This window comes from Trichechus manatus, unplaced genomic scaffold, assembly GCF_000243295.1.
Source record: "Trichechus manatus latirostris isolate Lorelei unplaced genomic scaffold, TriManLat1.0 scaffold00020, whole genome shotgun sequence".
In the NCBI taxonomy this organism is placed as follows: Eukaryota; Metazoa; Chordata; class Mammalia; order Sirenia; family Trichechidae; genus Trichechus; species Trichechus manatus.
Genome location: NW_004443956.1, coordinates 12,948,340 through 12,957,744, shown reverse-complemented (window position 1 = coordinate 12,957,744; position 9,405 = coordinate 12,948,340). Strand labels below are relative to the sequence as shown.

Genomic DNA, 9,405 nt, shown 5'->3' with positions numbered 1-9,405 from the left:
GTCGGCCCTGAGGGTCTGCGCGGATCACCGGGGTGGCATCAACTGGCTCAGCCTGAGCCCCGACGGGCAGCGCCTGTTGACCGGCAGCGAGGACGGAACGGCCCGGCTGTGGAGCACCGCGGACGGCCAGTGCTGCGCCCTCTTCCAAGGTAGAGCCCGGCGGCCGCCTCTCCCTCAGCCCTCCTACCTGAGTGCTGGGGGCTGCACCGCTTTCCCTCCGCAGACTCCCTTCCAAAAGCTCAGCCCCGGTCCATGCCGGGACCGCACTTGGGAGAGTGGGTGGGAGCAGAATAGGGTGCGCTCGGCACAGCCCCCAGCCCGCCGAAGGCACCGTGGTGTGGGTGGGTTCACATGGGGTGCACTCAGGGTCGGGTGCGCGGACAAGCCGCCGCTCTCCTCCGGGGGCTAGGATCGCTTGTCAACCAACCTCACTAAAACAATTTTAACAAACAAACACAAGAAATCGCACCTATAATCAATCCTTAGCTAAACAAAACCTTCACTTTTCTCTCATCGGCCTTGTGACCTTTGGCCAGACATTTTTTCTCCCAGGGCCACTCTGGTAACAAGGGCTGATATATGTCAGGGTCTTGTTACGTGCCTGAGCCCCTGGGCGGTGAAAATAGTTAACGCGCTCAACTACCTACGGTAAAGCTTTGGGGATGAAGAAAGGCCTGGCGTTCTACTCCTAAAAAACCAGCCACTGGAAACCCTGTGGAGCAGAGTTCTACTCTGACACACGTGGGTTTGCCATGAGTCGTCGGTCGGTAACTGGTTTGTGCTAGACCCAATACTGCTGTGCATTACTGGAGTAATTTCCTCTCATCTTCACACTGCTATCCCCCGCTCTTAACAGACACTGAAACTGAGTTTAAAGGTGGAGTTGAAATTTGAATGCCCCCCTCCTGCCAGCAGCCATCCTGCCCCCCAGCCGTCCTGCCAACCGCCTCTCTCTGATGCCACATATATAGCATCAGCTGTAAAATGAAGGGCAGGGAGAGGAATTATCAATCACAGTTTCTCACGAGGGGACTGCTGAATCCATTTAACATATTTGAAAACAAGGTATATGAGGATGCATCATACATAGTTGGTATGAATATTCTTTCATGAAACAGTTCCAGACCTGCACGTGTGTGTATTTATCTTTGAGTACTTAGTGGGAGGTCACTGTGTTCTTACTGGGAGGTCACTGTCAGAAAATCTGCACCAGCCTGTCTATGGGGACCCCTCCTCAGCAGGAACAGTTCCCTGATGAGGCAAGGCCATCTGCATTGTGTACAGCTCTACATCATGGGCTGGCTTTTCCACAATAATCAGCAGATCCTGGGTGGCCTCCCCTAGGCCTTGAAGCTTTTGTAGGCACGGGGAGTACAAATTAGCTTCAATATTGGCTGATCCTGACTCTCCTGGTTTTATTTTATTTTTTCAAATTGTGCTTTAAGTGAAAGTTTACAATTCAAGTTAGTCTCTCATACAAAAATTTATACACACATTGTTATGTGACCCTAATTGCTCTCCCTATACTGTGACAGCACACTCCTCCTTTCCACCCCAGATTTCCCGTGTCCATTCAACCAGCTCCTGACCGTCTCTGCCTTCTCATTTCCGCTCCAGAGTGGAGCTGCCCATTTAGTCTAATGTATCTGCTTAAGCTAAGAAGCACACTCCTCATGAGTATCACTTCATGTCCCATAGTCCAGTCTAATCTTTGTCTGAAGAGTTGGCCTCGGGAATGGTTTCAGCTTTGGGCCAACAGAGAGTCCGAGGCCATGTCTTCCGGGGTCCCTTCAGTCTCAGTCAAACCATTAAGTCTAGCTTTTCACTAGAATTTGAGTTGTGCACCCCACTTTTCTCTTGCTCCACCCTGTCAGGGTGGTCATTGGTGGTAGCCGGGCACCATCTAGTTCTTCTGGTCTCAGGTTGATAGATTCTTTGGTTTATGTGGCCCTTTCTGTCCCCTCCTGGTTTAAAATAAAAATAATTTCAAAGCCCAATAGGAATACTTTTGGATTACTTGTTAACTTAGGAGTTAATGTGGATAATGGAGAACTAGCCACAGACCAGCACATGATCTCCCCCCACCCCACCCCCACACTCACACACACCAAGCTAAGACTAGAAGATCTATTAGAAGTTTTAAGTCCAGCTTGCATTGCTTCCCAAACGTGAGTTATCTGGAAGACTTTCTGAAATGCAGATTCTTAGGCCCAATTCCTGTGCTCCCTGTGGGGTAGGCCTCTAGAACTGGCATTTCTAATGAGCTTGTGGGAGGATCTGATACACAGCTGGTCTGGGACTCATCATGGGAGTCCAGCCTGTCCAGGGCTTCCTCCCCAGTTGAGCTCCAGACTTTCCCAGGTTGGCTCTAGCCTGTGGGCACCTGACTCTGCTCCATCTTGCCCAGCTCTGCCCTGCCCTCACAGCCTGCCCCGTGCCTGGCATCTGGGTCCTCCCTGGCTTTGTCCTTCCTCCACACTTCTGTGGTGGCCTCACAGCTGCAGTCCATTAGGACACTCAAACCAGCCTCCCAGTGAGGCCTTGTAGCAGCTAGCAGGAAAATGCCCCTACTGAACTGTGTCTGCCATCAGTGGGGTTTGTACTTCAAGAATTTTCAAGACCCAAGGGGGAGAAAAGGTGACCTTCCTTATCCTGAAATGTACTAATACAAGTATTTTGCAAAGGAGTCTGTTGTGTGTGCGATGGTACTCTGTGCAGCCCCTCAAGGAGAGCAAGGTTTTGCCAGCCCCCCTTAAACTAGTGCTTTTTGTATCAGCAAAATAGTAATAAAATGTGCTAACATTTGTTTAGGTCCCTCGGTGGTGCAAAAAGTTTGCATTCGGCTGCTTACTGAAAGGTTGGTTGTTCAAAATCACCCAGTGGCTCCACAGAAGAAAGTCCTGGCAATCTGCTTCCATTAAGATTACAGCCAAGAAAACCCTATGGAGCAGTTCTACTCTGTAACACATGGGGTTGCCATGAGTCGGAATTGACTCAATGGCAGTGAGTTTGTTTGTTTTTTTAGAACATTTGTTTAGTACTCTATTATGTTATACTAAACATCTATGTACTTAAAAACCCACTGCCGTCGAGTCAATTCCGACTCAAGGTGACCCTATACAGAGTAGAACTGCCCCATAGGGTTTCCAAGGCTGTAAATCTTTACTGAATCAAGCTGCTACATCTGTCTCCTACGGAGCAGCTGATGTGTCCTAACCACCAACCTTTTGGTTAGCAGCCAAGCACCTTACTCACTGAGCCACCAGGGCTATGTACTTATTTATGTTAGTAATCACCACATCTCTAGGGTAGATAGGATTGTCACCTGCTTGCAGATGAGAGCAGGGAGTTACAATTGATTTCTTTACCACGTGGCGTTCTGCGTGTTTTACAGGAATTAGCCCTGTGAGGCAGGTGCCGTTGTCACCATCCTCCTGCATGGGTGGGGAAACAGGCACAGTGAGGCAATAGGACTGGCCCGAGGTCACCAGCTGGTCAGGGGTGGGAGGCTCTAACCCACTGTCACTCTCTCTTCACCAGGCCACTGTGGCTGCTCCAGCACAGGTCAGACTTTGCCCCAGACCACATGCTAACCAATGGCAGGCTGACCCTGTGGAGCTCCTGACTCCAAATCCAGTGCTCTTTCCACTCTTCCGTTATGGAAGCCGCTGGACTGGGTTGAGGGCTAGATCTGCGTGCCACTCCCAGTGACTGTCTGTGGGCTGGTCAGCCCTGGTCTCCTGGGTGGAGGAATGGGGTTGGCCCTTGTCATGCTTTTTTTATCTGAAGACAAGCTTGCTCAGTTCAGGCAGCAGAGAGGATTGGGGGACGGGGGCTTTTCTGTGTATCTTGCATGATTGTTTAGGAAAATTTGGGACCACAGGATGGGATGGAGCAGATGAATGAGGGCAGTTCCCAGTGGGGTGGATGCTTGGTGGGTACGTCGTTGTTCTTGGAGGCCCTGGGAGAGTAGGCTGCGTGACCAGAGCGCGGTACGGGTGAGCTTCCCTCCACCAGCAGCTCTACTCCTGAGGGGCTGGGAACACACCTTTTATTTTCAATTGTGCTACAACATGTATAACAAAACATTTGCCACTTTAAGTGTTTTTACATGAACAATTCACTGACAGTAATTACACCCAGCATGTTGTGTAACCATCACCATTATCCATTTCCAGATAGTTTTCATCCCCTATAACAGAAACTCAGCACCACTTAAGCAATAACTCCCCGTTGCCCACTCCCCTCAGCCCCTGGTGACCACTGATATATGTTGGTGTCTATGCATTTGCCTATTCTAGATATTTCATATAAGTGGGATCATAAAATACTTGTCCTTGTGTGTCTGCCCTGTTTGACTCAGGATGTTTTCAAGGTTTATCAGTGTGGTAGCGTGTATTAGAACTTCATTTCTCTTTATGGCTGAGTAATATTCCACTGTATAGATAAACCACATTTTGTTTATCCATTCATCCTTTGATGGACATTTAGGCTGTTTCCATCTTTTGGTTATTGTGAATAGTGCTGCCATGAACATTGGCATACATCTATGTTTGAGTCTCTGTTTTCAAGTCTTTTGGGTAAATACCTAGGAGTGGAATTGCTGGGTCATATGGTAACTCTGAGGAGCCCTGGTGGCACAGTGGTTAAGCGCTCAGCTTCTAACGAAAAGGTCGGCGATTCAAACCTACCAGCAGCTACACAGGAGAAAAACATGGCATTCTGCTTCTGTAAAGATGTCAGCCTTGGAAACCCTATGAGGGCAGTTCTGCTCTGTCCTGTAGAGTTGCTGTGAGTCGGAATCCACTTGATGGCAATGGGTTATGGTAATTCTATGTTTAACTATTTGCGGAAAAGCCAAGTTGTTTTCCACAGTGACTGTACCATTTTACATTCCCACTAGCAATGCACTAGGGTTCCAGTTTCTCCACGTCCTCACCAATACTTGTTATTTTCCTTTTTTTTTTCTGATAATAGCCATCCCTGGGTGATACAAACAGTTAAGCACCCAACTTCTAACTGAAAGATTGGTGGCTCAAATCCACCTAGAAGTGCCTTGGAGGAAAGGCCTGGTAGTCTACTTCTGAAAGATCACAGCCATTGAAAACCCTATGAAGCACCGTTGCACTCTGAAACACACAGGATCGACATGAGTCTGAATGGACTCCACAGCAACTGGTTTGGTTTTGGTTTAGTGGGTGTGAAGTGGTATCTCGTTGTAGTTTTGACTTGCATTTCCTTGATGGCTGTTGAGGTTGAGCGCTTTTCGTGTGCTTACTGGCCATTTGTAGATCTTTGGAGAAATGTCTATTCAAGTCTTTTGCCCATTTTTTAACAGAGACACTCACTTTTTAATAAATGAAGTTGGCTTTCCAGTGCAGTCGGTGAGCTCACAGTGAAAAAGAAGGCTTAATTGCCAATTATTCTGTAAAGAGAAGAATTGCTTTTAATGGGATTATCTCCATCCCACTCTTTTCTCTTTTATCCATTGGTATCTACTTATTTAGGAGCACTTTGTTGGATCACTGGGTTAAAGATAATAACAGTTCCCCAAATGGCAGTTCCTGTCCTATTCTTTTCCCACTGACTAAGGGATTCAGCCTGAAGGTTTGGGCCAATTATGACTCATCCATGACCCACCTCATCTTCTAACTGCATCTTTCAGCATGTTTCTTTTTAATCCCATGTGTATAAACGGCATGTTCCTATTGACTAGAAACTCGTGGTATGGGAGGTGTGTGTGAGCCCCTGTGGACCAGCCTGTTTGACCCTTAGTCAGAGATCCTAGAGTCTAGACCCATTTATCAGTCGCTTCTGGCGGGAAACAAAATGGCACCCTCCAGAGAGTTTAATAAAGGGGCAGAGTGTAGAGAACCACAGTGCCCGAGCTGGACCAGAAGGGCTGCCACCACTCCTCGCCTAAAGGAGCTGGGCTGGGCACAGTTGCCGCAGCCCAGAACAACTGTGGAGGGCTTCTTTGGGAAGGTGTGACCCTGGTTCCAAAGACACACCAGCCTGAGGTGACCCTTAGGGAGGGCACTGGGGGTCCATATCATCACCTAAAGATTCCTGCTGGGGCTCCCTGCTGACTGACCCCAGCTGAGGTGGGAGGACAGAGCCCACCTTTGTAATCTGTACAGGTGGGGAGTGGGCAGAGAGCAGGGGGAAGGGAGGAGGGGACCTGGAAGGCAAAGGTGGAGCTCAGTCACAGGCCTCACCAGCCGGCCCCTTAGGTAAAGACGCCAGTTGGGGTGTCCTTGGGCTGCAAAGTCTGGGATGGTTCCAAGCTACAGTAATTGTTTTGCATGCGTTGTGTGTCTGCCAGGGCAGCCACATGCTTTGCTGTCCAAAACTGGGGCACTTTTTTCGAGGGAGTAGGGGCACTGCTTTTCATCTGAGTCAAAGGGCATATCTGGTTTGGCCAGCTGCCCCGGGCCCCAGTCTGCCTTCTGCTGCGGAGCATTTCAGCTCACTTCTAGTGTTTGTGGCGGGAGCAGTCGGACCGGAAGTTTCCAGCAAGGGCAGCAAGTCCGGGGGTGTGGGCAGGGAGGGAAAGGCCAACTGGCCTGGCTGGAATCCCTGTAGCCTCAGCATGTTCTTTTCAACATAACTGCATCTTATCTGCATTCTCCATCCCTTCAAAAATATTTATTTTTCATTTGGGTTTTTTGCTGATCTGCACAATTCCAACAGCTGGATGGCTGAGGCCCTGAAGGTCCCTGGAGAGGTGACTGGGCCCCTCCAGGCCTTCCATTCACCCATTTCTGGGGTGGCAGGGAGGGCCCGGCATTCCAGCACCCCTGGGTGGCAGGTGTGACCCCTGCAGGTCAGACTCCCCCACTTTGCTGCGTATGCTGAGCTACAACACTCCAGCATGTTTTCAGATGCAGGGTGGGTGGCTCTGTAAACACAACAACCCTGCATGGGGGAAGGGGCTTGCCCACCAGAGAGCTTGAAGGCTACGGTGTCTCACCAGGGCCCCCAAGGGGGCCGTGGGCACCCAAGCTCACAGATGAATTGTTCCTACATGAGCAACTTATGTCCTGATTGCACCTTTTCTTCAAGTCTTTGATCTGTGTGCATGTGTCTTCACAGAGTCGCAGTCAGGGCATAAATCCTCTTTCCTCCTCCTTAAACATGTCGTAAGAACAGCCCCAGTTTCCTGACTTCAGTCTCCTGTTTGCGTGTTTGTGGCCTTGCTGGGTCGAGTAGCCCTGGGTTACTGGCCACGCTGGCTCATAAGTGCTTTTCTTGGCTTCTTAATGCACAGCTTACACTTTGCACTCGGCCTTCCTGCTGTTGAGATGCTGAGTGATGGGACGCAAGCGGAGGGCTTTGGGGTGACACAGATCTGAGTTAACCCTCTTTAGCGCAGACCTGTGGGCCCTCAGAGGACCAGAGCCAGCAAGGGCCTGCCCACCCACCTGCCCATCACCTGAGTCAGTCCCTCCTGTGAGCTTCCTGCCAGGCAGGTAGGTGAGGTGCTCCCAGGTGAGGAAACCCAGTGTTCTGAGCCCTCCTGATTGCAGATGGGGCCAGAGGCAGGCAAAGTGTGCTGATAATCCTAAAATATTGTATGAACTCTTTAGGGTGGGCAGATTCTGCACTGTGTTTTGCCATACACATTTTGCCGTTGAATTTTAAACCTGCATGTATTTAAGGGAAACATAATCTGTAGTTTCAACTGTTTACTTAATTTGTACAAGTATTCTTGGAGGCCTGGTATCTGCTCTCCAAGAAGATTAAATAACTTTTCTTCTTATTGTTTTTTTAAATTTTTTTCCTAGAACCTAAGAAGCTGGGGAGTTCTTCCAAGAATAAGTAAGCTTAAACACAGGACAAAAAACAAGTGTTGATCAGCTTGAAATGGCCCAGGAGATTCTCAGTCCCTGTCTACCTAATACCAGACATCTATATAAAATTTCAAATTTGATCAAAACCCTTAACGGGGTAAACACATCACACCAAATGTGTGGGTATTTGAATTCATCAGTTTCCTCATCTGCAAAATGGCTTTTACTTCTAACATTTCTTTGATTTTCTGATCCCTGGACTACTCTCAGATATACTCAGCTTCAGTTTCTGTCAAAAAGTTGTTCTCCAAGCTGGACATTTCTTTACATGGAAGGACAGGCCCTGCTAAGATTGGCGATCCGAGGCTGCCAGGGCTGATGAATAAGGAGGGAGCCTTGATCCCCGCTCATCCCAGTAGACATCACCCAGTTACATGGATGCCAGCCAGCAGGTCATTCAGGTGCATGCAGCCACAACCCCAGAACCCTGTGTGACCCTCTGGACTGTCCTAGATCTATACCCTCACTGTGTCTGCAGCCTTAGGGGGCTACGCAGCTTTCTAGCCCACCCTGAAGGGCCACTCCTGCTTGGCATGTGCTGGCTCCTTTGCCCAGAATGTTCTCCCTCCTCGCTGTACAGGCCTTCCTCCTTTTTCAGGACTCCACCCCTGCCCAGGTGAGCGCTGACCCCTAGCCAGGGCCACACACTGTCTTAGCACTACCCCTCGGTGCTGGCAGGTCGTCTTTCCTCCTGGGCTGGGTGCGCTCACTGAGAGCAGGGCAGCGTCTTACTCATCTTGGTATCTGTGTTAGCTTCCGGTGGCTGCCTTAACAAAGGATTTAAAACCACAGAAGTTTATTCTCTTGCAGTTTTGGAGGCCAGAAATCCAAAATGATATCACTGGGCCAAAATTAAGGTATCATCAGGGCTGTGCCCCCTCTGGAGTCTCCAGCGACAACCTGTTCCTTGCCTCTTCCAGCTTCTGGTGGCTCCAGGCGTTCCTTGGCTTGTGGCCACATTACAACAATCTTCAAGGCCAGCATCTTCAAACTGTTGTCTGCTCAGTCTTCATATTGTCTTCTGTATTTGTCAGATCTGCCTTTGCCTCTTTATCTCTCTCTCTCCTTCTTATTTTTTTATTTTTATTTTTTGGGCTGGTAAAATATACATATCATAAACATTACCATTTTAACCATTTTTAAGTGTACAATTCAGTGACATTAATTACATTCACAATGTTGTATAACTATCACCACTATCTATTTCCAAAAAAAAATGTTTTATCATCTCTAACAGAAATTCTGTACCCCTTAAGCAGTAACTCCTCATTCCTCCCTCTCCCCAGTCTCTGGTAATTTCTTCTTTGTTGTTGTTGTTGTACTTCAGGTGAACGCTTACAGAACAAGTAGTTTCTCATGAAACAGTAGTACACATGTTGTTTTATGACATTGGTTAACAACCCCACAACATGTCAACCCTCTAACTTCTCCACCTTTTTTTTTTGGTGAAAATACACATAGCCAAAGATAAACCATTTCAAAAGTTTCTACATGCACAGTGAAGAACTGAATTTTTAATTTTACTTAAAATAGTAACATATGGCTAGTGGCT

The 9,405-nt window shown here is 48.4% G+C and overlaps 1 protein-coding gene across 1 annotated transcript in view; it reads left to right on the top strand.

The window, feature by feature from the left end:
* The first annotated feature begins 6 nt into the window (after window positions 1–6).
* The window catches only part of WDR86 (WD repeat domain 86), a 33,678-nt gene continuing 24,279 nt past the window's right edge, over window positions 7–9,405 (top strand). The window contains exon 1 of the mRNA XM_012554478.1: window positions 7–149. The gene's annotated coding sequence lies outside the window, so the exon portion shown is untranslated. The remainder of the gene's footprint in view (window positions 150–9,405) is intronic.